The 21,109-nt window shown below is 40.2% G+C and overlaps 1 pseudogene; it reads right to left on the bottom strand.

Moving 5' to 3' along the window:
- Positions 1–150: 150 nt before the first annotated feature.
- LOC136405896 (transcription factor BTF3-like) lies at positions 151–1,249 on the bottom strand (annotated as a pseudogene).
- Between the last annotated feature and the right edge of the window lie 19,860 nt (positions 1,250–21,109).

The following is a 21,109-nucleotide window of genomic DNA, read 5'->3' as shown; positions in this document are numbered from 1 at the left end:
AAACATAAAATGTCCTTGAAGCTTCTTTACACAGGGAAGAAAAGCTTCTTGGTTCAGGTGGGCTTCCTTCCTTAAGATCCATGAATAAAATTTGAAAAAGCAGTCATGACATTAAATAGCAGCTCTCAGTAACTTCTAAGTTGACTCAATTCAATTTGCTTCATTTTTAGAAGCCTCATCACAATTCTCCACAAGATCTGGAACTTCATCAACAACCTCTTCTCCGGTAGCAGGTGGTGCTTCTCTCTTCACTGTCTGAGCAGAGTTTCAGCCAGTTCCCTTCTAGCAGTGAGTCTGCCTGCCCCATGCTGGTGTGAGAATTGTGGGAGCATTTCTATTGTTGTAAAGTAGCTAAATCCGTAATTTCGCGGGTGTTCGTAGAGGCACATAGTCTAAATAAGTTTTTGATAAGTTTTATTAAAGGAGGAAATTTATTAAATACACCGGACGCATATGGCTGACACAGGGCAACAGATCCAAATTGTGCAGATCCCAAAAATAGTTCAGGGGCTGTTTATATACTCCTAATTATACATGGGAGGGGAGAAAACCTGACATCAGAGCATAAGTTTATACTTTTTGTTTAGAGATACATACATTAAGTACATGCTTTCAGGAGGAGAGGGGTGGTTTCCATAGAGACAAATGCCTGCAAATGGCTCATCAGTATAAGAAAAGATTTTAATTAATCTTTTCTTCCCATACCTGGCTAGCTATTCACCCCTCCTCCCATGGGTATGGGGAAAGGTCAGGGAATCCAAGTCTCCTTCCTCTTCTGCATTTACAACACAATGCCATTGGCCATCTTAGTTTTGATGCTAATCACACAAGCATAGAAATCACACTAACAAAATCTTTCTGCATGCCTAGCCCAAATTAATAAAATGTTCTTTAAACTTCCTAAATATTAATATTAATTCTGCAGCTTTTGGCACCTTACAGCACTGTCAGCTGCTCTGTCTCAACATGAGCTGTAATGGTGAAAGTGTCTGTACCAGAGATCCCTGAACTTTCGGGTTGTTGCAGTGAATCAGTGTTTCTTGGTTTTGTGAACATATTCACCTCTTTACCTCTTTACAACCAGAGGTATTTTTTACTTCTAACTTCTTTAAGGAGAACTGAAGTTTTTGTCATCTACTGTAGTTTTACTGTGAACCCCCTTCTTTCTGTAAGCAGATCCTTTCCCACCAATGAGCAATTGTGCCTGTAGTTTGGCAAGGTTCTGCTGATTCATGATAGTTTCTTCCATCTTGTTGGAGAGGAAATGGGGCCACATGAGGTACTATGGTTGTCTTTCAGGGGGTCTTAGGCCGACAAACTGAGAATAAGCACTCACTCACAGGAACACAAGATAGCAGCTCAGGTGTTTAATGTGTTGTTGCTATGTCTCAAACAAGAATAAAAGAAGAGGAGGGAGTAGATACAGAAAGCAGAGCTACTTAATCCTCACATATTTCCCATAAGGGGAAACCCTGATGAATCAGCAATGGATAAATTAAACATTGGTCAGAAGAGTTGAATCCTAATGTAGACCAAAAGACGGTAAGATAGCAAGCGACAGTTGTGAATGCTAGCAGATATCTTCAAGGATACTGAATGAACAGACTCTTGTAATTGTTGATAGCTTTAGGAAGGCAAGCGGTCTCTAAATAGTAGAAATGAACAACTATTACCCTTTATCTGAAAGATCAATGGGCTGCCTTGCCTTGTGTGATCTTTCCTCTCACAGAAGTGTTAATGTAGCAACAGTGAGCAGAGGGTCACTGGTCGACATAAAGGCTGGATTGGATCATCTTGGAGGCTCCCTCCCAAATGAGAGGCTGCTAAAAAGCCAAATTCCATCAAGTATTTTTTAACTGAAATATAACTGATATATAATAGTATATTAGTTTCAGATGCACAACATAACGATTCAATATATATGTATCTATTACAAAATGATCACTAGATAAACCTAGTTAACATCCATCACAATAGTTAAAAAAAAATTTTGTGATGAGAGCTTTTAAGATCTACTCTTAGCAACTTTCAAACATACAATAGAGTATTACTAGCTATAGTCATCATGCTGAATATCACATCCATAGGACATACTTATTTTTTAGCTGGAAGTTTGTACCTTTTAACAACTTTCATCCATTTTGCCCACCCCACTTCCACTGCCTCTGGCAACCAATAATCTCTCTGTGACATTTTTTTAAGATTCCACATAAAAATGGAGAGGGTACACTCTAAAATAACAACATAAAGTACAGTATAGTAAATACGTAAACCAGTAACACAGTGTTTATTATCATTACCAAGTACTATTGCCTGTACATAAGAATATGTGCTATACTTTTATCTGACTGCATAGCAGTAGGCTTCACCACAAACACGTTGGGTAATGCCTTGAGCTATGGTATTAGGATGGTATTAGGATGGCAACAAGGTCACTAGTCAGTAGGAATTTTTCAGCCCCATTATAATCTTATAGGAACACCATCAGATATGTGATTTGTCATTGACAAAAATGTTATGCAACTCATGACTGTCTCTCCTAATGCAGTCTTTTGTGTGATCTAACCACATTGTGGATCTGAGCATGAAGTTCTGTATCACCAATATTTGGTCTATAAAAAGCTGTTGTGTGCGTTTATCTAATCCCGATGGTCCCCTTACTCGCTGTTTGCTTTAGCCAAACCAGGCTGTCTACTGTTCCGTAGGCTTCCTGTTTCCCTGCTTCTCGCTCTCCTTTCTGGTGGGACAGTATCTCCTAACCAACGAGGAGATTCTGGTTTGTGTAACTCATTTGGAATATCGCGTGTACACCCTCTTTAGTTGATTATTTTATGTGTAGAGACTCTTTTCTAGGTTGGATTTGAGTCAAGAAATGACAAAAGTAAAAAATATTGAATAGAATTTTTTTTCTCCCCACTTTTTTCATCCTCATCCACTTCTATATAGGAGAACTGGGTTTGAATCCCTACCCAAGGCAGTTTAAGGATGGTTATTTTTAGGAATTAAATTTGCTTAGCTATTTTTAGCCTTGACCTTCATGTTGATGAAGTTGACAGTCATTTGTATCAATCCATATTTCATCCGTGTAAAGCACCACCAGTCAACATATTTCTATAGAGACTGACATATGCTCTAGCACTCTCCCCTTCTTTATAGCAGAGAAGTCAAATATCAGTCAGTCACAGCAAAGACGTTCATGACCCTGGCATTTCTGGTCCATGCAATATCAATCAGCATTGGCTGAGCACCTCCCTGTTCCAAGCAATTGGCTGGGTACAGTGTAGTGGCAATGATGAATAAGAGATGGCCTATGCCCTTGCCAAGGGGCAGTATGGGGCAGTGGTTATAACATGACTTTGGATTTAGGCAGATCTTATCTTTACTAGCTGTGTGAACTTGAATTTATTATTTATCTGTCTTTGCCTTAATCTTTCTTACCTGTAAAATAAAGACAAATAATAGTTCCACCTCAAAAGGTTGTTTGATGAGAAAATGAGATAATTCTTTTAAAACACTTATCAGGGAGCCTGTTAGAAAAAACAATGCTTAATAAATATTAACAATAATAATTATGCATAAATCAGGTGCACAATCTATGGGAGAAAAGACACTCAGCCTTGTCAGGCTGTCTGGAAGTGCCATATCCCAGATGTAAGTTAGTGATTTGAGAGGGAGAAAGAGGTGCCCTTCTGAATGAAGAACTGAGGGGAAGCTCTGTAGGAGAGCAGGCACTTGAGGTAGACTTCAAGCAATCTTGGAGAATAAAGAAAAATCTTCACTGGATCATTTGTATTGTCCTTTGTTCAGTGTAACTACTATATGTATGGTTTCCAGAAAATAGGAGTTGGACTTTTTTTTGTCCACAGGTAGAGGTCTCCTAAAATCCATTGTACAGTCACCTATTTAATTAGATGTAGTCTGTCAAAGTGAATAAATTAACATAAAGGATATGATTTGTTAGAATTTCCAAGGGAACAATTCCATGACTAGCTCATGGCTGTGTCAGTCAGCTGTAATTACGTACCTGTTGAGAAACAACCGAGGGCTGAGAAACATTCACCTACCAGACAGGCAAGGGAGGACCTGCAATTTCAAGTTGCTTCCAGTTTGGAAAGTACTGAAGGAAAAGAGAAAGTTTCCCATCTTGTATCTGGCATTCAAACCTCTTCGTTACCTGACTTGAACCTTCTCGTCCACCTTAATTCTTCATGATCTCCAATAAAGCACCTATGTTCTTTAAAAGTTATGTCCACATTCTCTCCACAAACAGAAATCAATTCCTCATTCAGCCTTTGCTCATCATGATCTTTCGTCCCTTTCTGTCCTCTTGGCCCATTCAAACCCTGCCCAAACCTTGAGATCCAGTTCCTAGTGCCCCACTGTGGAGATATGCTAGCTGCATCTCACAGTCTTCCTTCCAGCACCAGCATTGCTCATGTGGCATTAGGGACCCATAGTCTTCTGCTGCTCTCTGTATTTAGTGCAGAGATCAATCTCTTCAATTTTACTGGAAATCCCTGGTTATGGGTCTTCATAAATTGCATTAATGCACAACTGCATTTAGTGCCATGTATACAATAGGCATTTAATAAATAGTTGTTAGACTTTTGTGCTTATTTCCCTTCAGGCAGGCACATGCTGCCTATGAGGAGTCCCATGTTGGATGCAATTTAGCACCTCCTCTTTCAGAGCCCACAGATTAGAAGTAAGGTCAGCACTTGTCAGGTTGATGAGATGGACAAACTTTCACATGAGGTAAGAAGTGGTCAGTGCCCTAGATTTCCAAAGTGAAATTCAAAGAAAGAAGATTCTATCTTGTCTTTTCATTAGTGCATTCTCAGTGCTAACTCAAATCCTGGCACATGATAGGTGTTCAGATATTTGTCAACTAAACAGAAAGAAAGATGTCTACTTACAGAGTCAAGGAAGCCTTGAAAGAAAGATATTTTATTAAGATGCATCTGGGCCCTGGCCAGTTGGTCCAGTGGTAGAGCGTTGGCCTGGTGTGTGGATGCCCTGGGTTCAAGCCAGGGCACACAGGAGAAGTGACCATCTGCTTCTCTGTCCCTCCCCTCCCCTTCCTCTCTCTATCTCTTTTCCTCTCCAGCAGCCATGGCTCTATTGGTTCCAGCACATCAGCTCCTGGCACTGAAGATGGTTCCATGGAGCCTCTGCCTCAGGTGCAAAAAATAGTTCAGTTGCAAGCATGGCCACAAGTAGGCAGAGCATCGGCCCCAGATCGGGGTTGCCAGGTGGATTATGGTCAGGGCACATGTGGGAGTCTGTCTCTCTATCTCCCCTCCTCTCACTTGGACAAGAGGAAGAAAGAAAAAAAGGACATATCTGGAAAGATGAGTTAGGGTTGAGGGATATAGATGGAATTAACAGCATGGACTGAGAACCTTGAACAAATGATTTTTTCTTGCAACCTGCTTTTACACATTTTCCTGTTTACTCATCTTCCACACCTGACAGCCTAGAACTTGGGAGGATTAGAGCCATTGCCAACTCATGTTCAATGCTCCAATGAATTTGGAGCCCTGTTCCCCAGTTGTGACCTCCCATCACTCCATGAACACATGGCTCCACGAACTACCAACAGGACATCAGGACCAACTCCATAGAGTCAGGGCTTCTTTCTTGATATAGTCTGGCAAGTGCTCTGCTCTCATCCCCTTGCCCTGCCTTCTAGAAGTTTAGGTTGGCAAGTGGGAGAGCAGGGGACACACAATAGGGTATCGGTTCCAATATCAAGAGGGACATAACAAGCCTAGAACCATATCTGAAATGTCCAGAGGTAATCCCATCAATCTCCAAAGGGTCATAGGGTATCACTCACCTCTGCTTCTCTCACTGTCTCTTCCATTCTCTGTCTGTAACCCAGCCCAACTCTATATGACACTTCAATGCAAGTACTATCTTCTACATATAGATTCTGCAGAAGATATTATTTGTTCAGATTAGGTCAAGGCTCCCCTTGTGGTAGGCAGCATAATGGCCTCCAACTGTACACTTCTAATCTTCTAATCCCCAGAATTTGTGAATATGTTGCTTTACATGGGAAAGGGGATTGTACAAATGTGATTAAATTCAAGGTCTTGTGATGAGGAGATTGTCCTGGATCATCCAGATGGATGCAATCTAATCACATGAGTTCTTAAAATAGGAGGAGCTTTCTAGGCTGTGGTCAGAGAGAATGATGTGCCTATCCCAGCCCTCAGGAGGCCATATTGCAACAGGCAGTGATACTGTAACAAACTACTACAGATTTACTTGGAAGACTAACAGGAAGGCCAGGAAGGGCAGGCAGGGCATCTCTAATTCAATTACACAGCTAATAATGAGCAGTGCAGGCATTTGACTCCAAAGCTTAGGACGGAAAAACCAACATCTCTGCAAGAAACCTCATTGTCTCCTTTTTGTCTAGAGGCTTCATCATTGATAAGAAACTAAGAGAGTATTGGAGCTGGCAGGAATCACCCTCAGTCCAAATCCTTCCTTTCTAGAAAGTTCAATTACTTGGCAAACTGATGAGATTAGCATTATTTTTAAAATATCTTTTTGAAAAAATGAACACCAAATATGTGCATTAACAGTCTGCAAACTTGAAAGCATGTTGAGAGATGAGGTGCAAAACGAAGAGCTGAGAAGAGGCCTTAGTGCCCGTATGTAAGTAGAGCTCTGGCCCAAGATATAAATTCATAGAGTAATATTGAAAGATACCCACATTCATTACTATTAATTGCTGTAAAATTAGCATTTTGCTTTTATTTTAATACTGAAGCCAAAACATTGAGGGAGTTGAAATGCTTGTCAATGTTGCTGCAGCTGTGGGGCTGGGAACCTTGCCGTGAAGAGCATTGCAAATGAATTTTGTTTGCGTGTCTCCTGACGGTCTTGGGAAATAACCTAAGAGAAGCCAAAATTCAAAACACCAGAAAGTACACTCTAGTCTTCTCTGTGAGAGCCAAGCTATAAACATTCTGAATGTCACACAAATGTTTTGTTGACTTACTTTTAATCACTTTGATAATGTTTTTGGCAGATGGAAATATAATTACTGAGATAATGCTGAAATACCAAATGTTCTAAATACTTTAAAATAATACAAAGTATCAATAATACAAAGTTCATGGTTGCAACAAAATGAAAATGTCTTAAAACAAAAAAATAGTAATTTAATGATGGGGAGATTTCTTGTCAAAACTTAAAAACATTGTTATTTTCTGTGAAAACACAAGTTATTACTATCAATAGCTAATATTCATGGAGTTCTTAATTTGCTAGGTACTTTGCATAACTTGTCTTATCTAATTAAATCCTTGTAATTAACATATAAGGTATCATTGAACTATTTAATCAATTTGCTCCCTGGGTAAAAGTACCTTTATCCAACATACTAGAAAGTCTTGGCCCTGGCCAGTTGGTTCAATGGTAGAGCATCACACCAGCATATGGACATCCCAGGTTCAATCCCGTTAGGACACATGAAAAGCAATTATCTACTTCTCTTTCCCTCCTTCTCTCTCTCTTACTCTCTCACAGCCAGTGGCTCAATTGGTTTGAGCATCAGCCCCAAGTGCTGAGAATAGCTCAGATGATTCAAGCATCAGCCCCAGATGGGGGTTGCCGGGTAGATCCCAGTTGGGGTGCATGTGGGAGTCTGTCTCTATCTCCTTTCCCCTCACTTAAAAAAAAGAAGGTCTCAAAGAAAAGACATGGCAATAAAATTGTTGTCAATCATATTCTTTAATAACTTATAGGTATATGAGTGTTTCTGGTTCTGAATTCTACTGTCATGTTGTGATAGACCAAATTTGTAGGTAACTTCTAAGATTTTCACTTCTGATATACATGCTTTGTATGATCCCCTACACTTAAGTAACTATTGAACCTTTGAATGTGATGATCTAATCACCCCCTTGATTAGGTGCTTAGGTTATGTCATATGGCCAATGGTGATGAGTTAGTCACTCCCATGACTATGTTATACAAGGCTGGGAGGGGGGATTGGAAGTCAGGAGATTGGAAGCGTAAGAGGCTTCCAGTGAAGTAAGTTACAAAGAGAGAGTTTCCAACCTACAGCCAGCAAGAGATCAGAAGCTTTAGCATTCCACAAGGAGCTGAACTTAAGCAACAATAATGTGACCTTAGAAGAGGGCTCTGAGCTCTAGTAAAGAAGCCCAGCTGATAGACCCTGAGAGACCCTGAGCAGAGAAACCAGACTTTGACCTACAGAAACTGTAAGATGATAAATGGATGTGCTTTCAAACTGCTGGTTTTGTGATGATTTGTTACTAAACAATAGAAAATCAATACACATATGAAGAAATGTATCATGTAATTATAAGGCTTCTACAACTGTTCATTTTTCAAGTACATTTTTACACATTTAGAGTAAATTTTTATGTGTAATCAAGGGAGATGTTTAGAAGGGGATCACTTTCAGTGAAAACAGACTTCAGGGAGGAGAAGGTGTTCTTGAAAGTTTTGGAATGATGTGAAGGAGACATGAGTAGAGATGAGAAGGTCATTTGGGATATGATTTTGACTTGTAGGAAGGCATAGGAGAAACTGACAATGAAATACTATTTGCAAAGCAATATTTTTTTCTTAAGTGAGAAGCTAGGAGACAGAGAGACAGACTCCTGAGTGTGCCCCAACAGGATCCACCTGGCAAGCCCCCTATGGGACAGTGCTTTGCCCATCTGGGGCTGTTGCTCTGTTGCTCAGCAACTGAGTTATTCCAGCTCCTGAGGTGAGGCCATGGAGCCATCCTAAGCACCCAGGGCCAACTCACTCCAACTAAGCCATGGCTGCAGGAGGAGAAGAGAGAGATAGAGAGAGAAAAGGAGAGGGGGAGGTGTAAAGAAGCAGATGGCCACTTCTCTTGTGTGCCCTGATTGGGAATTGAACCAGGACATTTACACGCCAGGCCAATGCTCTACCACTGAGCCAACCTGCCATGGCTGCTAAGCAATTTTTTAATGGAAAATATAGTTTAAAATTAAAGAGATTATGATGTAAGAATAGAAACAAGGTCTAACACAATTTAGAAAGTCCTATATACTGGCTAAATCATAAAATTATTTCTATTCTGCTATACACAAAAAAGAATTTTAAGTAGAAAAATTTTAGTAATTTTCATAGTTCTGAAAACGTAATGTAGAGACTCTAAAGACTCCATAAGGGCCAGAGGTTTCTTCCTTCCAAAGATTACTAATGACTGATATAAAACTGACATAGAACAACCCTTAAAGGAAGAAACAGTGAAAAGCTAAAGGCCAGGTGACTAGTTTTTCTGGATCCTGTTAGTTTGTGCTTGTTGTCAGCATAATTATTAATAATGCTGCTTGCCATTTATTCTTAAAATTATATTGGTTTGGATAATCAATTTTGAAGTCACCTATCAATGCTGGCTGAGATGGAGAAAAGAGGCAGAAAGAACACTTGGGAAAAACACATGTCAACAACATCTGTATCTCAGAGTTGCCTAAATCTTCTCCCATAACAACCCTTCTCTGACCAGTGTGTAAATGGTCCTAACTCCCACTACGTATAGAAAAGAGCAGACTACAATGAAGGAAAAACAAGTGAACTCACACAAAGAAGCAGATAAACAGAGAAGAGAGGAAATTTGCCCTAAAACCAAGTTCTGTTCTGAGGCTCAATTCATTATTTGTTTGTTCATCCTTCTTTGAATTTCATGATTTGATACATTCTCAATTTGTCACGGACATTGTTTTATTTAACCTGGAGCATTCCGTTATTCCTCTTTTTTTTTTAATTAAACCCTCTTCATTTTAGAATCGCCTTTCCCTGACTCCCTGTTTGTCCAATGGAGCTGTCTCTGGAGCACCTTGGTTATGCGGTGAGCACCAGACCCAGACCTACAAATCATAGCATCACATTACCTGGCTAAACAAGTTGGCTCTGGAATGTGTACATGATCCCAGCCACACTTGTTTGAGTTCTTCTTTGGGGTTCTTGAGCAAAGATTCTTGGAGAGGAAACTTTCCTTTTTTCTGGGACGGCTATGCTGGGATGACATGAGTCCTGAGCTGTCAGTATCCTAATCCCCTGCTGTACAGGGAAGATGTGCCTGCAGTTGGAGGGAGTGAGAGCCACCAGTGGAGAGTTAGTAAGTAGACACTGAGACAGAATTTCTCTCACTTGCAGCTGGAAAGACCTCACCATATGAGTAATCATCAAAATGCTACAAGATAATTATTAGCGTATTCCTCTTAAGCACATGGGGAAATTGGAGCTGAGAGAGCTTAAGTAAATGTTTCAAAGGTCAAACAGGAAAGAATGAGAATTTGAACTCCACACTCACAGTCTTTCCACCATACCACCTCGTTTCCCACAACAAATTCATTCTAGATGAACAAATAGATTATGCAATATATGTTGGGCGTTGCTCTAGGAAAAAGCTCTGTCCCAATATGGCTTGCATTAAGTAGGGGTTTACAGAGAAGAAACAAAATGAGTAAGTCAGTTATTTAGTAGGTTAGTAATTCATGCTGAGAAGAAAATAAAGCTGGGAGGGACATAGGGTTTCCTGGAAGAGGATGTGTACACAATTTCAAGAAAGGTGGTTGGGAAGGCCTCCTTTAGAAGATTTCATTTTCGCGAAGACTTGACTGAGCTGAGGGAGACAGACACAAGCTGTCTGAAGGGAGATCATTCCAGGCACAGTAGAGATGGGGGTCCCGATGGAAGGCTTGAGGGTCACTGAGGAGACTGTATGAACAGGACATAGTGAACAAGACGGGAGTGAAGAGAATAGATCAGAGAGGCTCTGCATGGTGAGGTCTTTAGAGTGTTGAGGCCATTTTGAGAAGATTTCAGACGACCTGTGGTGGTGCAGGGGATAAAGCATTGACCTGGAACACTGAGGTCGCCGGTTGGAAACCCTGGGCTTGCCTGGTCAAGGCACACATGAGAGTTGATGCTTCCTGCTCCTCCCCCCTTTTCTCTCTCTCTCTCTCTCTCTCTGTTTTTTTAAATGAATAAATAAAATCTTTTAAAAATGAGAGAGAGAGAGAAGATTCCAGTTTTCACTCTAATTGAGATAGAAAGCCACAGGAAGGATCTGAGCAGAATCATGACCTGATCTGACAGATACTTTAACTGGATTCTATAGTCTTTTGGTTGACAATGGAGTGCACGTGTAGTGTAAGAGATGAGTTGGAGACTGTGACAACTCTGATGCCAATTTTGTGGAAACTCAGAGAAAGGAGAAATGAAAGTTAACTGGAATCTTTAAAGAGAAGCAGCTGGAGGGGTTGTGAGAAAACAGGGAATTGTTCCGCAAATAGGAAAAGAAAGAGAGATGAGAATCTAGCAGAGGGGAAGGAGCACAAGGACTGTGTTGACAGGCTGTGACCATCTCCACTATACAGGGAGTGCTCACTGTGACTGACAGGCTGTGGCCATCTCCACTATACAGGGAGTGCTCACTATGACTGACCCTCCACTCAGCACTTTGCAAATGTAGCCTTTAATACCCCACAAAGGTATTATCACCACACTCCATAGATAAGGGGACTCAGACTCAGTAAGGTTAAATAGTTTTGAGGGAAAAATAGGGCCCTGGCTGGTTGGCTCAGTGAATAGAGCCTGGCTTGCAGACCTCTCATGTTTGATCCCCAGTTAGTTTCCTTACCTATTCACTGCAAACAACAGAGAACAGCTTCTTCTGTTCTAAAGCTTAATAATGTAAAGACACACCTGCTGATGGAAAGTAGGAGTCCCCCTGGAAGGAGGAGAAGAAAAGTCACAAAGAGAAGATCATGGCTCATCTCTGTTCCTATTTTTTGAACCATCCAGCTGTGCACCCTTATTCTCCACCCTCATCACTTACAAAATAAGAAGGTTGACTTTGAAGAAATTTAAAGCTTTTTCCAACTCTTGTAGCCTATAATTCTCTCATGTCTCTTTAATAATATCTACCTTCTGCTTACAACATATTATCAGGTCAGTTTTCTTCCCAAAAAATCTGCATTCCAGTTTTAGTTTATTTTCAGATTAAGAAATTTGTGGAATCCCTCAGCCTTGTCATGTGAAAATTGAAGAGCTCGATATTTTTCACATAAAAAATTCCACAAGAAGGCTCAGGAGAAGTGGAATGTAACTTGAAAGTGCCAGGAAATGCAATGATGATAGGATAAGAATGACACAGAGAGATCCAAGAGTAAGTGGAAGCTACACTCACCTCCTCCCAGGACCAAACTGGAATTACAACTAAATTATAGAACAGTCATCCTGAATAACCAACTGAAGCTTAACTGAAGATAGGTTTTATAACTAGAGATTTACAGAAGAAGCCACACAGAGACTGGTAGGAAGAGCAGAAACATGAAAAGAACTAGCCCCGTTCCCACAAGTGGCAGTTGAGGTTCCAGAGGTAGATCTCAGCTATGGAGATTTCCCCTGAGAAACAGCAGGTTTAAACTCTAAGCAAGTTGCACCCAACCAGTGATGGGATTCAAATAATTTAACAACTGGTTCTCTGCCCTAATGACCATTTTAAGTATAAAAAAAAGATGTACAAAAAGGTAGTTTACTACTTCATGCATTTAATACTTAAATAAGAACAATAAAAGGAGTATACAAAACTAGATTATGTTATAAGAAAAAGTTTTAAATATTAATAAAAATATTAAATAATACCTGACAAAAAATATATAACTGTTATTTAAGATATTTCCAATGACAATTTGTTACCCTCTGATTGTTTGGCACTTTTTCTCTATAGGAATATAGTGTGAAGACAAGCAGAGTTAGGAAAACAGTTAGAGACAGTGAGGAGCCCTAGGGCAAAAGCCCTGAGTGAACAAGAGTCCAGGGGCCTCTCTGACCTGTACTGGGAACAGTGCATTCTGGAAACAGCAAAACAGCAGGATAATTCAGTAACAGAAACTATTGAGGCTCTCAGAACAGAGATTAGGAGTCAGCATATTCCTTGCACTTTACTTCACCCCCTGAAAACTTCTGCTGTCTGCTTTTTTTTTAGTTATTTGTACTGGCTAATAAATATCTGAGCAAGGCTCAGGACAGAGCTTTCGGTCTGCTGACTGGGGCTGTTGCCTCCCTTCAGCCACTCAGAGCATCTGATCTCCACATAGTTTATTGTCACTGCAACAAATACTGCCCCGTATGAGAACCAGAAAAAATGACTTCCCAAAGCCTGGCAAAGAAAAAGGACGTCTGCCCATCCCATTTGGTAAGGGACACAAGCAGTAGGGGAAAAGCCCTTGAATGCTTACAGTGAGGTCACATTTAGGGATCAGGCTGGGGATTTCCCTTTCCCTTCATCGTTCCCCCTTTTTACTTTCATCATGAGGAATTCCCTTTCCCCTGAGCAGCAGAGTCTCAAGTTACAGCTACAGGGACTCTCTGAACTGCAAGGTGTCAGATCAGAATGTAACTGCCCTCTTGCTCACAATCCCACAACAATGCCCTTTGGATCCTAAGGAGGGAAGTTTAGATCTGAAATATTAGAAAAGCACTTTTACCGAGAGGATGGTCGAAGCAATTGGGATGGGATATGAAATGACCCCTTGGAATTAGAAAGGGCTTGTAAAAACTGTTCTCACCACCTAGCCCAAACCTCAGACCAGCCTCTCCTCCTAGATATTTCACTAACCCTAACCAGCAGGAAGTAGCTACAGAAAAGGAAACCTTTGCCCCTTTTCTTTAAACAATAAAAGGCTGGAATATTTGATTTGGGTCCAGGGCTTCTTTAAAACTCAAATTCCACTCAGCCAACCCTCCCCTCCCCTTAAGCAACTCCCCCCTCCCTGGGAAGGTTCTGAGATGTGTCCCTATGACAAGGCTTTCAGGAGGGACCTGAGGGTTGGAAAAGGGAGAGGGTCTATGACCAAGACCACAAACCTGTTAAACTGTGGAAAAGAAGGACGTTTTCAGAAAGATTACAGGCAGAGCCTAAGAGCAACTATGTAGGTTGGATTTTGTGTGTGTCCTGAGAGACTAATTAAAACTCAATCTAAAAAGTCCTCATAAAGTTCTAGCAAAGCAGACTGTAAAAAGCCTATATGATCAGTTACTATTCTATTAATGTTTATGCAAATTACCAGGGCAAGTTAAAACTAAACTTAATATTATAACTAGAATAACCTTAATTTGACTCTTTTAAAAAAAATAATAATAACTAGGTCATTTTAGGAAGAAAAAAAAAAACAGGTAACTTAAATATCTTAAGGCCTTCTCCTAGAGACCTGGGAACTACTATAATCCTGAGAACAATAAAAAAATTATTAATAATACTGTAAAATATAAAATTATTCCAGCCTTACCTGGTGGTGGCACAGTGAATAGAGCATTGAACTAGGATGCAGGGACCCAAGTTCAAAACCCCAAGGTCACTGACTTGAGCTTGGGCTCATCTGGCTTGAGCACGGGCTCACCAGCTTGAGAAAGGGTCGCTGGCTTGAGTATGGGATCATAGACATAACCCTATGGTTGCTGGCTTGAGCCTAAATGTTGCTTGCTTGAATCCCAAGGTTGCTGGTTTGAGCCCAAGGTTGCTGGTTTCACAAAGGATCGCTCACTCTGCTGTAGCCCCCCAGTCAAGGCACATATGAGAAAGCAATCAATGACAACTAAGGAGCTGCAAAAAAAAAATTGATGTGTCGCATCTCTCTCCCTGCCTGTCTATCTGTCCCTATCTGTCCCTCTCTCTGACTCTCTCTTTGTCTCTGTAAAAAAATTTTCTTTAAACTATTCCAAATTTTTTTAACCAAATGGTCTAGAAATAACATTTGATATCACTACTAGTTTAAATTAATTAATGTCTTTTAAAGTTCTTAACAAAAAATGTTTGTTTTGCCTGGGTTTACAAAATGTTTTTGTTATCTCTTTTAATCTTTTAAAAGTATAAATTGGTTTGCCAATAAAAGAAACTCTTTGTAAAGGTTATAAAATATGTTCATAAAAGTATCAATCTAAAATTGCTAATTACTGACTCAGTTGTCACTGAAAGTTAAGGTTTTTAAAAGTTGAGAATTCTGATTAATTAGAAAGAAATTATATGGTTTTAATAATAAAAAGTATACGACATAAAGGTACTTTTGAAAGGAAAAGGAAGAAAGTAAATAAGTTCTGAAAGTTAGTTATTTCTGAAGAGATAAAAAAGTTTATGAAAGTTACAGAAGGTTTGTATAAATTGCAGAAGGTTTGTGTAAGTTGCAGAAGGTTTGTGCAGGTTGTAGAAGCTTTGTGCAGAGGGAAGAAACAGAAGGAGAAGAAACTGAGAAAGTAGACAAAAGAGAGAGAAAGAGAAGAAAGGAAGGACTTTAGAAGAAGGATTGTTCTTGTTGGGCAAATAAGTTTGTAGAATTTGTGTTATTTGATTTTGCTCACCTTTAATTAAAAATGGTGCTGCCCACATAGGGCGGCTGGTTACCTTCATGCTTGGAAAGGGGCTTGGTTATGCTAATGTGTACTGGAGGAGGGAGTTGTCCTGCCAAAATTTTTAAAAGGAGGAGCTAGGAGGCCATTTTAGAGAGGAGGAGACTACGTTGTTCTAGAGGAGAGAGGTCACGTGGTTGGAGGGGAGGAGGCAGCCAAAATGGAGGCGAACAGAGGTGGGAGCTAGGAAAAAGAACAGAAAAAGTGGGGTTTGGTGCCCGTGTGTTTGTTTTCACTCATTGGCCGGTAGGAGTCTAGAATAAAGGAAAATGGCCCACCAGTTATTGGCTCCGTTGTTTCATTACCATCTGTCTGAATCAAATGCGAAACTGCATGGGCCAGGCAGCTATGGTGATGGCCATGGCTGCTGGCCCTACAGTTCTAAAAGGAAAAGGAAAAGAAACACTAAAACATTCTTAGGGGCCTCAGGAGCTTGAGAAATTCACCCAAACTTACAAGTATTACAGAAAGAACCAACAGCCTTTTAAAGCCTGAACTACACAAACAAAAAAGGGGGAGTCAGGAGAAGAGACTCACTCCCCAAGAATAATTGTACTAGATCGCTAACTGAGGCTATTGCTTTTCCTCAGCCCCTCAGAGCACTGCATCCAGTCTCTGAGTAGTTCATTGTCACTGCAACATTTCTCTTTACATTGTACGTTTGTTTACTGAAGTAACAAACATGAGGAAATCAAAATGCAGTATTTCATCAAAGGTATAATGTTTTAATAAATAAATAAATATTACAAGCATAGTTCTGTCAAATTTTTTCACCTATGGACAGAATGAACAACACTATGGGCACTTAAAATACACTGTTACGCAGATGAACGTTAAAAAAGAGTAAGGAAAGTAAATTTGTGATTTCCACATTGGACTGCTGCCTGGTGCCCACCTTAGAGAGAACCCTGATTATAAGTGTCATTTTGACAACTGATTCACCAAACTCAAAAAATTAGTCATCAGTTCTGCTGAACCAGTACAAACTGGCTTAATCCCACCAATGACCCCAACCCAGAGCACCAGACCCAGGAAGAGGAGTCCACCTAACATCTGGCTGTGAAAAGCCACAGGATTTCTGTCTACCAGGCAGAGATTGCAGTCTGTGAGAGACACAGGCACCCTCTCTAGGGCCAATGAACAAGTTTGTTCACAGCCACTCACCCTGGGCTCCCATGGAAGGAAGGAGGAGCAGACTAGAGTTGCATAAAGAGAGCCTAGGCCTTGTGGCTCTAGGGAAGGAGCTGAAGAACTATAGCCACCAAGATCCCATTGCACAGTCATTCCCCAGTACCATAGACATTATCTTTATTGGATGGAGCAACCCCCTCAGTAAATCACCAGTTTGGGGGAAAGCACTAACTCCACCCCCTGAAATTCCTCTTATCCTATGCTGTGGAACTTACAACCTGCTGAGGGGTATAGCCAGAGGATCTTTCAGTGACTGAGCCTAACAGGCAGACAGCAAGTAAAAGCAGAAGGAGGTAGATCTCAGCGTGCCTTGGGACATTTGTTGACCTGCCCCTGGGCCTGGTGCTGGTAAAAGACAGCTTTGGTGTGCCCCTTAATTCTTCCCACATGTACCCAGGCACAGCACAGGTAGCCACAAAATGTGAAAAACTTGTAGCTTCAAAAAGATTGCTCAGGGCCAGTCACAAGCAGCTTCTGACATTGGTCTGTGCCAGATTCCCTCCCAAGAGGCCCAGACTTAGCACACCCAGAGGCCAGCTACAGATAACATCTCAGCAGGATCCCATTAGCTTCACAAACAGATTATCTTAAAGTAAATCTCAGCAGGCAGCAAACCCTGCTGGGTAAATTCTGCTTTGTGTGGTCAACACCTGCACAGCAGCTCACATGCTGTGATCAAGCTGAGACTCACAGTGAACCATCCTGAGGGTTGTTGCCATAGAGATCAAGACTCAATTACAAAAGGAAGGCCCACATAACCCACACTGTGGACATTCCTGGAGTACCCAGCTTAAGTGATCAAGGAGACTGCAGCCCTGGGTCCCCAAAACACCTACTACATAAAGCCACTCATGAAGACTGTGAGTCATAGCAGATCTATATAATACATAGAAACAACACATTTTGTCTCCCAAAATGGGGAGACAAAACAACAGTCTCCAAATGAAATAACAAGAGAAATCTTCAGAAAAAGAGCTAAGTGAAAGACAGGCAAGCAATTTATCAGATATAGAGTTCAAAGTAATGGTTATACAGATGCTCAACAGCATGAAAAATATATATATAAACCATTCAAAAGGAAAAGTCAGAAATAAAGAATATAATATCTGACATCAAGAATACACTGGAAGAAAATAGAGCAAAAAAAATAGAGAAAAAGAGGATTATAGACTTAAAAAATAAAATGGCAATATATTCATACCTATCAATAATCACATTAAATGTAAATGGCGGCCCTGGCCGGTTGGCTCAGCGGTAAAGCGTCGGCCTGGTGTGCGGGGGACCCAGGTTCGATTCCCGGCCAGGGCACATAGGAGAAGCACCCATTTGCTTCTCCACCCCCCTCCTTCCTCTCTGTCTCTCTCTTCCCCTCCCGCAGCTAAGGCTCCATTGGAGCAAAGATGGCCCGGGCGCTGGGGATGGCTCCTTGGCCTCTGCCCCAGGCGCTAGAGTGGCTCTGGTCGTGGCAGAGCGACCCCCCGGAGGGGCAGAGCATCGCCCCCTGGTGGGCAGAGCGTCGCCCCTGGTGGGCGTGCCGAGTGGATCCCGGTTGGGCGCATGCGGGAGTCTGTCTGACTATCTCTCCCCGTTTCCAGCTTCAGAAAAATACAAAAAAAAAAAATGTAAATGGCTTAAATACTCCAATGAAAATACATAGGGTAGCTGAATGGATAAGAAAGCAGGGTCCATACATATGCTGTCTATAAGAGACCCACCTCAGAATGAAAGATTCACACAGACTAAAAGTAAATGGGTAGAGAAAGATACTTTATGCAAGTAGAATTTTAAAAAAAACTGAAGTAGCAGTATTACATCTGACAAAATACACTTTAAAAACAAAGGCTGAAAAGTAAGAGACAAAGAACACTACATAATGATAAAAGAAGCAATCCAACAAGAGGATATAACCCTTGTTAACATTTATGCATCTGACATAGGAGCATCTAAATATGTAAAACAAATCTTAATGGGATATTGTTGAGCAAATAAGTTTGTAAAATTTGTATTTTCTGAGTTTGCTCACTTTTATTGTTAAAAATGGCGCTGGTCTGTGAAATTGCTAATTATCTTCCTACTTTGGAAGGGCTATTGTTATGCTTATGTTTCTGGAGGAGGGGTTTTCACACCAAAAAAGTTTGTGATGAAGCAGAAGGAGGAAGAAGGAAGTCATTTTTGCAGAGTAGGAAGCCAAGATGGTAGGGTGCAGAAAGAGTAGTCAGTGTGTGCAGAGAGGAGAAGGGAGAAGGTGTGCAGATGGGGAACCAGATGTGACTGAGACTGGTGGGGGCCTTGATTCTAGGAAAAACCTGAGAAGATTCTCCTAGTTGTGGAACTGAAGAATATAAGTGGCTTTGGGAGCCCTAAGTGAAAGGGAAGTGTTTTCCCCGCTGTATGTTTTCTTGCCAGCCAGTGCAAGGCTAGAATAAAGAAATGGCCCACCATTTTTGCTCCACTGTTTCTTTACCATCTGTCTAAACCTAATGGGAACCTGCATGTGCATGACCATGATGGCCGCAGCTACTGGCCATACAGATACAAAGGGAAAGATTGGCAGTAATACAGTCATAGTAAAAGATTTAACACCCCATTGACATCAATGAGTAGATCTTCCAGATGGAATATCAATAGGAAATGATAGCCTTAAGTAATATACTAGATCAGATGGATTTAATAAATATGTTCAGAGCATTTCACCCCAAAGCAACAGAATATACATTTGTTTCAAGTACATATGGAACATTTTCTAGGATAGATAACATTGTAAGACACAACATAAATCATAAATTTAAAAAGACTGAAATCATATCAAGCATCTTCTCTAACCATAATAGTTAGAAACTAGAAATCAATCACAAGGAAAAAATAGAAAATACACACAGATAGGGTCTAAATAACATGTTACTGAACAAGAATGAGTTAACAATAAAATTAATGAATAAATCAAAAGTTACCTTGAAACAAATGAAAATAAAAATACAGCAACTCAAAATCTATGGGCCAATGAGAAGTAAGTCCTAAGAAGTAAATTCATAGCATTACAGGTCTATTTAAAAAAAAAAACCCAGAAACATCTTAAGTGAACAATCTAACTTTACACTTAAAAGAACTTTAAAAAAGCCAAAAGTGAGTAGAAGGGAGGAAATGATAAAGATCAGAGCAGAAATAAATGAAATAATTTAAAGAACAACACAAAAGGTCAATGAAACCAAGAGCTGCTACTTTGAAAAGATAAAAAAGATTGACAAACTTTTAAGCAGACAAATCAAGGAAAAAAGAGAGAAGATCCAAATAAATAAAATCATAAATGAAAGAAGAGAAGTAACAACTGACACCAAAGAAATACAAAGGATGTTAAGAAATTATTACAAACAACTAAGTGCCAACAAATTGGATAATCTGGATGATGAATAAATTTCTAGAAACAAACAATCTTCCAAAACTAAATCAGGAAGAGTCAGAGATTCTGAACAGACAAATTACAACTAATGAACTTGAAGCAGTAATCAAAAAACTTCCAACAAGAACAGTTCTGAACCAGATGGCTCCACAGGCAAAATTTACCAAATTTTCAAAAAAGAACAAACACCTATACTTCTCAAACTATTTCAAAAATTTAAGAGGAGGAAAGATTTTCAAGCTCATTTTACAAGGTCAACGTTAGCCTAATTCCAAAACCAGATAAAGACACTACAAATAAGAAAATTATAAGGCAATATCTCTGATAAATATGGATGCTAAAGTCCTCAACAAAATATTGACACACTGGATCCAGCAATATAGGGGGTCCTCAGGTTACAACACAGTTCCATTCCTACGATAGTGATGTAACCTGAATTTTGGTGTAAGTCAAAACACACCCCAGCCTAAGTCACTTACCTATCCTAACACAGTTGTAAAAACATAACTTAGAATATAAAAATACAACTAAGCCACAGAAAAAGAAAAAAGACATAAAGATACTGTACTGTAGTAACAGAAAAAATGAGTGTAAAAATAATTCCTTATCTTTATTTCTGTGGTTAGCTTTCACAGTAGAAGAAGTATTGCAAGGTGGGAGAGAGTGGCCAATGGGAGGAAAAAGCTAGAGAGGCAGGAGAACTTGCAGAAGATACTGGAGATACTGGGCCAGGTGAATCAGGATTGCCTAAGGAACTTACAGAAGATGCTAGAGATGATTCTACCTATACTACATGTGTTTCATCTTGAGAAGCAGCTGATGTAGAAGGTACAGGATCTGTTGAAGGCCTCTCCACCTTCTCAAATAATTGTTCCAGGCTAGTCTGGAACTAGTTTTCTCACATAGTCTATAAGTACGATGCTAAAGGTATAAATGGAAACACTCACTTCTCAATTTTTTTAAGTTTTTATGGAGCGAGCATTGTAAACTCAAAACTTTGTATGTCAAGATTGTTGTAAACCAAGGACCCCCTGTATACTGAAAAGATCATACATCATGATTAAGTGGGATTGCATTCTGGGATAT

The sequence above is a fragment of the Saccopteryx leptura genome, chromosome 5 (assembly GCF_036850995.1).
Source record: "Saccopteryx leptura isolate mSacLep1 chromosome 5, mSacLep1_pri_phased_curated, whole genome shotgun sequence".
In the NCBI taxonomy this organism is placed as follows: domain Eukaryota; kingdom Metazoa; phylum Chordata; class Mammalia; order Chiroptera; family Emballonuridae; genus Saccopteryx; species Saccopteryx leptura.
This window is presented reverse-complemented; position numbering and strand designations above follow the sequence as displayed.